The 8,836-nt window shown below is 34.7% G+C and overlaps 1 non-coding gene across 1 annotated transcript; it reads right to left on the reverse strand.

Annotated features, from left to right (window-relative positions):
- Positions 1-746: 746 nt before the first annotated feature.
- Positions 747-828, reverse strand: Trnas-aga (transfer RNA serine (anticodon AGA)). Its single transcript has one exon. It is a non-coding gene; the product is annotated as a tRNA-Ser (tRNA).
- Positions 829-8,836: the final 8,008 nt, after the last annotated feature.

Consider the following 8,836-nt stretch of genomic DNA (forward strand, 5'->3'; position numbering starts at 1 on the left):
CCGTAAGCTCATTACTTTTTCCATTGAAAAATTCGTTCCCTGTAACGCCAAAACACGTGTCTGCAGTAATCTGCGAATTTGTGCTTTTCTGACGCTGTTTATTTCTTACTCTACAAAAGCTTCTTGTGCAGGCCCGGAAACCGATGGAGGGGGGGGGGGGTGTCCGGGTGGGCAAGAAGTCATGAGTCATAACCCCTCTTTTTTGACCAAAAATAGTTTGCAGCTGCGATTCAAGGTCTTACATTTCGAAAAATTTGTCCCAGACACTTCCTCAGGCCCGAAAATAGCACTTATCCCCCTCCCCCACCCCTTCCGAAAACGACCAGAGGACCAAAACCTTAAGTACTAAATACAAGTTTTAATACAGGCAATCAAATTCAAAGTGAATTAACATACAGTAAATTGTACGAAAATTACAGAAAATTTAAGGATTTTTTTTAAAAAAATTTACAGCATTAGAAATTTGAAAATCCACGAAAGAATAACAAAACACGTTTTTTGAAATTGGCCAGATAATTTTTCGTTTGCATTCAAAATGAATTAACATACAGTACATTTTAGGAAAATTACAGAATATTTTAGGAATTTTTAAAACATTTTTTACTGCATTAGAAATTTGAAAATCTGCGAAAGAATAACAAAACATGTGTCTTGAAATTGGCTGGATATTTTTCTTTTGCATCTATCCATCTTACCTTACCAATCCAAAAGCATTCCTCTCCAAGAATAGGCAACAAAAAACTCATCGCAGTCGGTAGGATTCGAACCTACGCGGGAAGATCCCAATGGATTTCTAGTCCATCGCCTTAACCACTCGGCCACGACTGCTCGACAACCATCGTCGAAAAAGAATTTGAGGTGTTGTCTTGACCCTTGACTATGGGTAGTGTAAAATGTTTCTATTGGTTGAGCTATAGTGCCTAGAAAGAGGCATTTTCTAGGCACTATAATTGAGCCAAGGTTTCACTTGATATGTATTTCTATCAGGCTCTGTCATTTGTCATTTCAATAAAAGTTGTAACCTGAAATCCATCAATTAAACGAAAAACCCGGTCAGATTCCAGTGACATCTGTTGAAGTTTGTGGTAACTATATATTAAATATATACAAATCAGGTGATTAAATTTTTAAAGTGAGAATTCAAAATTGCATTCTGACTGAAGTGTTAAAGTTAATTTAAAGGCTGAGTTTTTCCTCCTCAAGAAAAGTGTCTGAAAGATATTTCAGGCACAAAGTAAATAAATATGAAACTTTGTTTAAAAAAAAAAATAATAATAATAATAAGTTTTAAAACAAAATCCCATGAATATAAGCGGAGGTGCTGAGGAAGATGTTTTTTTAATAACTCGTATTCTAATTTTTGCAATGAAACAATTTTTAAATTATTTCAGTAATGTAACTTTATAGCTTCAATAAATATAAATAGAAGTTAGTAATATTGAACGTTGATTATTTCTTATTTATAACAATTTATGCATTAAATAACCATTTCAACGAACTCAAAAAGAAGTTTGCTGTTTGGAAATGTATGTTAATAAAATGTTTTGGTCCAGCTGTTTTTATTTTCTTTTTATTTATTTATTTTATTTTATTTTTTTTTGGATTTGGTATAATTTCTGCTTTTAATTAATTGGAAAATTTTATTCTGAATGAAGTTAAACGTTATTATAAAGTCAAACATCACATATCTTATGCACGAAACCGTGAGGTATATTAAACGTACCAACTGACTCAATAAATTGCATCAAAGAGAAGTATTTTTTTTAGTTTTAATATGCAAGAATTAGTTAATACTTCTTATTCAAGCATAATTAATGCACACATTTATTGAAACCTTATAGTATTGTTTTTTCTAACTTTAAAGTTGAACTCAAAATTAGGTTTATTTGAAAGAAATATTCTGAAGATCTACTAATATTATAAAGAGAGGGGGCGGATTTTTGTGTGTTTACATGTTCGAGGTATTCTCCGGAACCACTGCACCTATTTGAAAAATTCCTTCACTATATGAAAGGTGCTTTCTGACTGAGTGACACAGGTTATAATTCGAAAAAATCCTATAAATAGTTCTTTTATTATTCCAATTTAGGCCCAAATTTCACATAAATTCCCGAATATGGGAGTGAAAAATTACTTTCACATATTATTATTATATCTCGTTGAAAAGGGTAGAATTTTCTGCGTTCTAAACAATTTGTTTCAACGCTCTAACTTAATTACGGCGGGAGTAATTTGCGTTTTTAGCTCGAACTATTTTAGACTTAGCTGAAATTTAGGCACTACTTTCTTCATTAAATCTATCAAAAAAAGTGAAGGTTTCAGTTTTTTTTTTTTTTTTTTTTTTGACACCATTGAAAAAAGCGACATTTTTTACTCCAGATCTCTCTCGACTTATGGTCGAAAAACTTAGCTTCTATTTTCAAAGGAAAAAAAGTTACAAGCGTTTTTAAATCAAGTTCACTAATGTCATTTTGATTCAGATTCTTCTTCTTCTTCTTATTATTATTATTTCTTGAGGTATATGCTTCACTCTAACAAAGTGGCTTCACCTCTATTACTCCAAAAACTGTCCCGTTTCAACTAGAAACACAAAAGGAAGGAGATGCCTCAGCAATCAAACTATACGACAAACACCAAACACAAATGGCCGAAAGCAGAGGACGAGGGAAAAACAAAACAAAAAACCAGACCTAACCCCAACCAGGGGAAAGCCAAAAGCAAGAGAAAAACCGAAAAGGAAAAGGAAATTAAGAGTTAATAGCCTTGATAAGGACCATGAGAATGGACATCAAACGGTGCGAACCTTGAGCAGCTGTGAAAACAAGAGAAAAAGACAAAGGGACACACCCCATACAAGCACGAAAACTGTCTCTCTCCTTATTAAATTTACTGCATACAAGGATGGCATGATCCACGGTGTCAGGAGCTTTGCAAGTTGAACACAGTGGGGACTTACTACGTTTGATGCTGTGAAGGTTGAATTGCGTAAGTGTGGTACAGGTCCGGACTCTTGATAGCAAGACATCTTCGTATCTATTTTATACTAATTTGTATTTGCTGTTACTAGGACCGTTTATGTGGCTGAATCCGGTAGAGTATTTAGAGAGGTTCCAGGAGACTGTAGCTTTATCTCTGTACTTTTGTTTCAGATTTTTGACGATATCCTAAGAGGCAATAAAATGGAGAATGAAATTTTCCCCGTGTCCCATGCTGGCTAAGCTATCTGCTATTTCATTGACTTTGATACCTATGTGTGCAGGGCTCCACGCAAATTCAAGTACATGACCATTAGAAGTGTGTTCGGCAATACATTCAGTAATCATTATGATATGGGGGGACTTATTGTTGGCTCCTTTGAGAGTGGAGAGGACTGACAGACTGTCAGAAGGAAAATCATATTTGGTCCTGTGTTTCCGAATCGATTAATGGCGAGCCAAAGTGCGAGCCCTTCGGCGGAGAAGATGGAGTTCATATTTGAAATTTTTCCCTTTATATTTTCGCTTGATCTCGAATTGTGGACACCTCCCCACAAAAGAGAACAAGAAGTTCTGTCTAGAACTAGACGAGCCTACTTTCCCGTATACCCATACTACTTTCTAGTACCTCATCAATATTCTCAAAAATAGCTAAAATCACAAATTTTTTCAAACATATTTTTAAAATACTTTAAGGTGATTTCTAGGAATTAAATATTCCTCACTTATCTAAAAAAATTAGATGCGTAAAAAAAAAAAGCAGCAACTTTTAAACAAAGCAGCATACACCTTTTTCCATTAAAAAAATCTTTAACAGCTTTCAAAACGAAAAAATAATAATTAAAATTAATAAGCTCATTAAAATAAATTCATCATATCAAAAAAAAAAAATCGCTTCTTTTCCCCCTCTTGCCAAAAACAATTTTTTAAATGAATTAGTGCGCTTACCAAAACAAATAAAAACAACAAAATGTCAACTTAAAGAAATAATTTTCACTGTCAAAAAAAAAAAATCGTCTGCGCATATCTTTATGTAGAAACATAAATGACTTCGAGTTTATTCACCGAAAACTGAATACCTAAATTAAAACTTTAGCGTTAAAGTTTTTAACAAGTCTGATCAACAATAATTATTTCACAGTCAAAACCATAGCAGTGGAGTCGGAGTCGGAGTCAATCTCATTTTGGGGTAAAGGAGTCGGAGTTGAATATCTAACCAGGAAACATCACGATCAAGGAAATTCAAAAAAATTCCAAATTGGTGGCATTCGAAAGAGCATTGGAAAACATGTTTATGGCACTGAAACTACGTGCCCTCGTGACCACGTTATCGAAATATGATGTCTTAAAAATTGCCGAAATTTTTAGTAAAGTCGCCAAATTTAGCGAGTTTGGTTCAGAAGTGGAAGGTATGGCGCGAATTCAACATCTGCATCTGACAAGACATTTCACTTCCATATTTGGTCACCACCAAAGCGCGTGAGAAATATCGCATTAATTCTTTACTCGGGGTGACTACCATGGCGCGGGGTGTCGTGGCACAGACTGCGGCATTGAAATTTTTAGGGGCTTGTGTTCCGGGATATTAACGTGCAACTTTATATAGGGGAAAACGCCACAGCCCGAAATATTTGTTTTATTTTATTGTAAAAACAATGGAATTTTTTGTTATTTTTAAGACTGTTAAAAAACTGATGTTTAAAACTTTTATGCTTCTGCGGGTGAAATATTTCCACTGAAAGAGTTTTTTCGATGATGAAACTGTTTTGAAAAAAAAAATATTATAACCGTAGAAAAACGGTAAACACATTTTAAAGTCTTTTTTTTTTTTTTTTTTTTTTTTTTTAAAGTCGTAAATTTGAAGTCTTCAACAGTATCTAAATACGAAGAAAACGATTTTTAAAGATTTCAAACCATGTTCTCAAATTTAAAAAAACGATTTCTGTCAGTTATTTCCAGTTTGTTTTTCGTTATGTGTATCGTTTTCAAGTTATGTGTAAACCCTCTAACAAGTCAAAAAAAAAAAAAAACTGTATTAATTTTTATTTTGCTCGTATTTGAATTCCCTTTTAACGTGAAACATAATTGGTAAAAGTGACTTCAGTATTTTTAAAAATGACTAAATAACATGCAATATGATGTGCATTTACGTTATAGTGACTTTCAGTTGCAGTGACAGACTTTTTCGAACTACAGGGGTTGTTGTAATGAACGTCGACTATAAAATTTTTGATAAGAATCTGTTATGAAGTAATTTCCGACATCGTTAGTTTTGCTGTGCAAATTTTTGACATTTACTATCCGTTGTTTTCTTTTTTTTTTTATTATTTTTTTTTCGATTTTAAATTAAAAATTAAACATTTTCGCTAGCAGTGGTCAGACAATAAAACTTCATGAATGATAATAACTTTTGAAAAAATAAATAAGTGCTGGGATACTACAATCCATGATCATGTTCTTTCAACATCAAAAACTATCCATTTTATTTTCAATATATAAGTTTTAATGAGCATGTTTTTTTTTTACTTATTCATATTAATTCTCGTACATAATTATTAATTACTTACAACACATTTCATTACAAGAGTACAAACTTATATTAGTTAAATAAAACACACTTGAAATGCACTTAAATTCTGAAATGCATTATTATCACGATTACAAAGTTAAATCCTACGTTCAATTTCGTTATAAAGTTGTAGCTCCTCTGGATAAAGCTCTCTAGTTTCCATTTCACAGGCTTCATAGTTACTTTTTAATTTTACCCACACAACTAAAGTGTTAATTCGAAACATCGTTTACGCGCTTTGCAGATGACCAGAAATGGAAATGAGAGTCTTGCTAGACGCAGGCGATGAAATCACGTGGTATTTTCCATTTCTTGCCAAGTCTTTAAATTTGGCGAATTTTCGTAAGATTTCGACAGACTTTGACCCCCCATATCTCAAAAACAAAAGGACGAGGGCACACAATATTTGGGTCAAATTTTTTTCTAAAGATACTCTTTCGAATGCGACCATTTTTAACTTTTTTCATGATTACTGAACTCGTGATGTTTCCTGGTAAGAATCGGAGTCAGTCATTTGTCCCGCGTGCATAAATTTTTGCCAAAGCTACGAAGTCAGAGTCGAAGTCGGGGAGTCGGAGTCCGATTAATTGTCGGGCACAGGAGTCGGAGTCGGGGTCAAGTGCCCCTAAATTCTCGGAGTCGAAGTCTGGAGTTAGGCGTCAAGAGCTATTTCCAACAAAATTTGTTTGAAGTAAATCCGCCTTCAAGTACGGAATCTACATTGACTTTCAGTTTCCCCATAGGCGCTAATGTTAAGGGATTTGAACTGTTCAAAATTGAACGGAAAATTGTTCAAATCAAAAAGATATTTTATATACAAGTTTTTCATCAAACACTTTTTCCTACAAAGTTTGTTTGAAGCAAATTCGCCTCACACTTCGGAATTGCTTTGAATTTCCCCGTAGGCGCTAATGTTAAGTTTTTTTGAACTGTTCAAAATTGAACAAAAAAGTGTTCAAATCAAAAAGTGAAGTATGGGAATGAGATATCCTTGCCGAGATCTTTCGAATAAAAAAAAGTTTGTTCGAATCGGACTATTCATTCAAAAGTTATTAGGGGGGGACAGACTGACAGACCGACAGACAGACCGACAGACAGACAGACCGACAGACATTTTCCCCCATCTCAATACCCTACTTTCCAATTTTTAATTTTTCGATATTTATTCAATTTTTTTATTTATTTTTGACTTTTTTTTTTGTTTTTTGCGATATTTTAAAGATGCATTAAGCCTTCTTTCATGCTTTTTTTTCTTCTTTTTCTATTTTTTACTGGGAAAGTAGGCTAAAAATTACCCAGCGAAATACCTCCGCGCCTTAAAATTTCAATGGTGTTGTCTGCACCACTAACCCCTTAGGTGGACACTCCTGTATACTAATTAAACCTGTACGCGTCTCTCTCTCTCTCTCTCTCTCTCTCTGTGTGTGTGCGTCTGCAACCCTATCTCCTCCGGACTGTCAATGTCTACCAGATTAATAATGGTACCGTCTGATACAGCATATCCAGAGAAGAAAACCATTCCTTCTGTCCTAATCCTCTAAACCTTTCGGAGCCGGAGATCTGAGTTTATAAATAATCTACAGGACAGTCAGGAAAAAAGCACTAACATCATGAACTGTTACTTGCGCCACCGCAGGTGGTGAACTGGGGTTGGCGAGCGGATGGAACAGGGGACAGAGTCCTCTTGTAATACTAAAACGTAAAAACTTCTTACATTACCTTTAGACTCAAGCTCTCAAGACTTTCACCATGACTTGATCGGACCCTGGTTCTGGAGATACAGTCCTGTTAAAAATCAGAATGAATAACTCAGTTTACACAGTGGATAACTCAGTTTTAGCCGCGTAATAGGGGCGTGCGAAGAAAATGAAATTTTCATTTTCGAGTAGCTATAGAGCAGAAAAGTGTTGATAGGTGATTACTAATTGAGTAAAAAAAAAAATCTTTTTTTTAAACGGATAATATTTTCAGGAACTGTCCACAAATGATGTCACGCTTTTAAGTCGGGAAACGAGGTTCATGGAGCTGTGAGGTTCTGTTGTGACAAGGGAAAGGGAGGGGATGACAAGAAGTGTAAATTTAAGAGACCTCCCTCACTGGGCGAGTGGTCTAAGCGATTACTTAACACACCTAAGACGGAGGGCTCGACTCCCACCCTTGCTCCCAAAATACTCTTCCTTCTTAGTGTTGTGAATTCTTTTATGTCCTTATCTGTCTCTGGTTTGTACAATATGGACGAAAAATATATCATATGTAAGGGATGTGAAGCATTGAGATTGTAGTCCATGGCTGCGTTCGGAAACAGTTCACCGACAACATCGTGAGGTTGGTCACGCCAGGGCCGGATTTAGCTTTTGAACCACTCCGTGCAAAAGGAAAAATTGCGCCCCTTTTGAACTGCATGTATAAAGAGACCCCCCCCCCAAATAAAAAAACACATGCTCTTTTTTACATTTTTTGGCAAACGCATAAAATGTGTCAAAGTAACTTGGCAATTAATGTAAATTGTAAATATTAATAATAATTTTCAAATCGGTTGACAGATTTGTTTCTGGTGATTTCCAATTCTCCATTCATAAGACAGTGGTCTCAGAGAGAGCGGTCTAACGTCTGGTTTAAGTGGGAGTCCTTAGTAGAATATGAGCATACAAATAAAGAGACTTGTGTTATCTATATGTGGAATCTGGAATTAGTAGAATTATGCTTATGTGTTGCATGCATATTACTAATCCTTTTTCTATGTGCAAATAAATAAATAAAATAGTTTCAATCTTGAGATTTTAAAATCAGATTATGTTTTTTGCAATTACGAATTGCGATAGGACCCTACTCGTTGGGTTCTACTAGTGGCTCTTATCGTAACGAAAATTGGAACTCAAGACTAAAATTATGTGCTGAATGCTATGTGCTTTACTTTTTTCGCGAAAAAAAGATTGTACAGTCGAGAAGGTCGTTTATAAATAATTCGATTCTGAGGCACGTGGACACCTGCATTAAATAGAAAAATAAAATCAAGGGACGGACGTCGTTCAACGGTCAAGTGAAAACAATAAACAATTCATGATTGTTCAAAAAAAAAAAAGGAGCAATATGAACATTGCGTCATGGGTAGACTTTTCGCAAAAATAGGGGGTCTAGGGGTTACACCTTAAAAATTTTTCTGAATTGTAGCTCTGAAAACGTTATTTTAGACAATCTTTGATGATATTAGAAAGAGAAGGAATGTTAAGGGGACCTTACTTTGGAATTTTTCGAACTTGAAGGCTCAAAACAAAATTTTAAACCATTCGAA

Source organism: Uloborus diversus, chromosome 1 (assembly GCF_026930045.1).
Source record: "Uloborus diversus isolate 005 chromosome 1, Udiv.v.3.1, whole genome shotgun sequence".
Classification (NCBI taxonomy): domain Eukaryota; kingdom Metazoa; phylum Arthropoda; class Arachnida; order Araneae; family Uloboridae; genus Uloborus; species Uloborus diversus.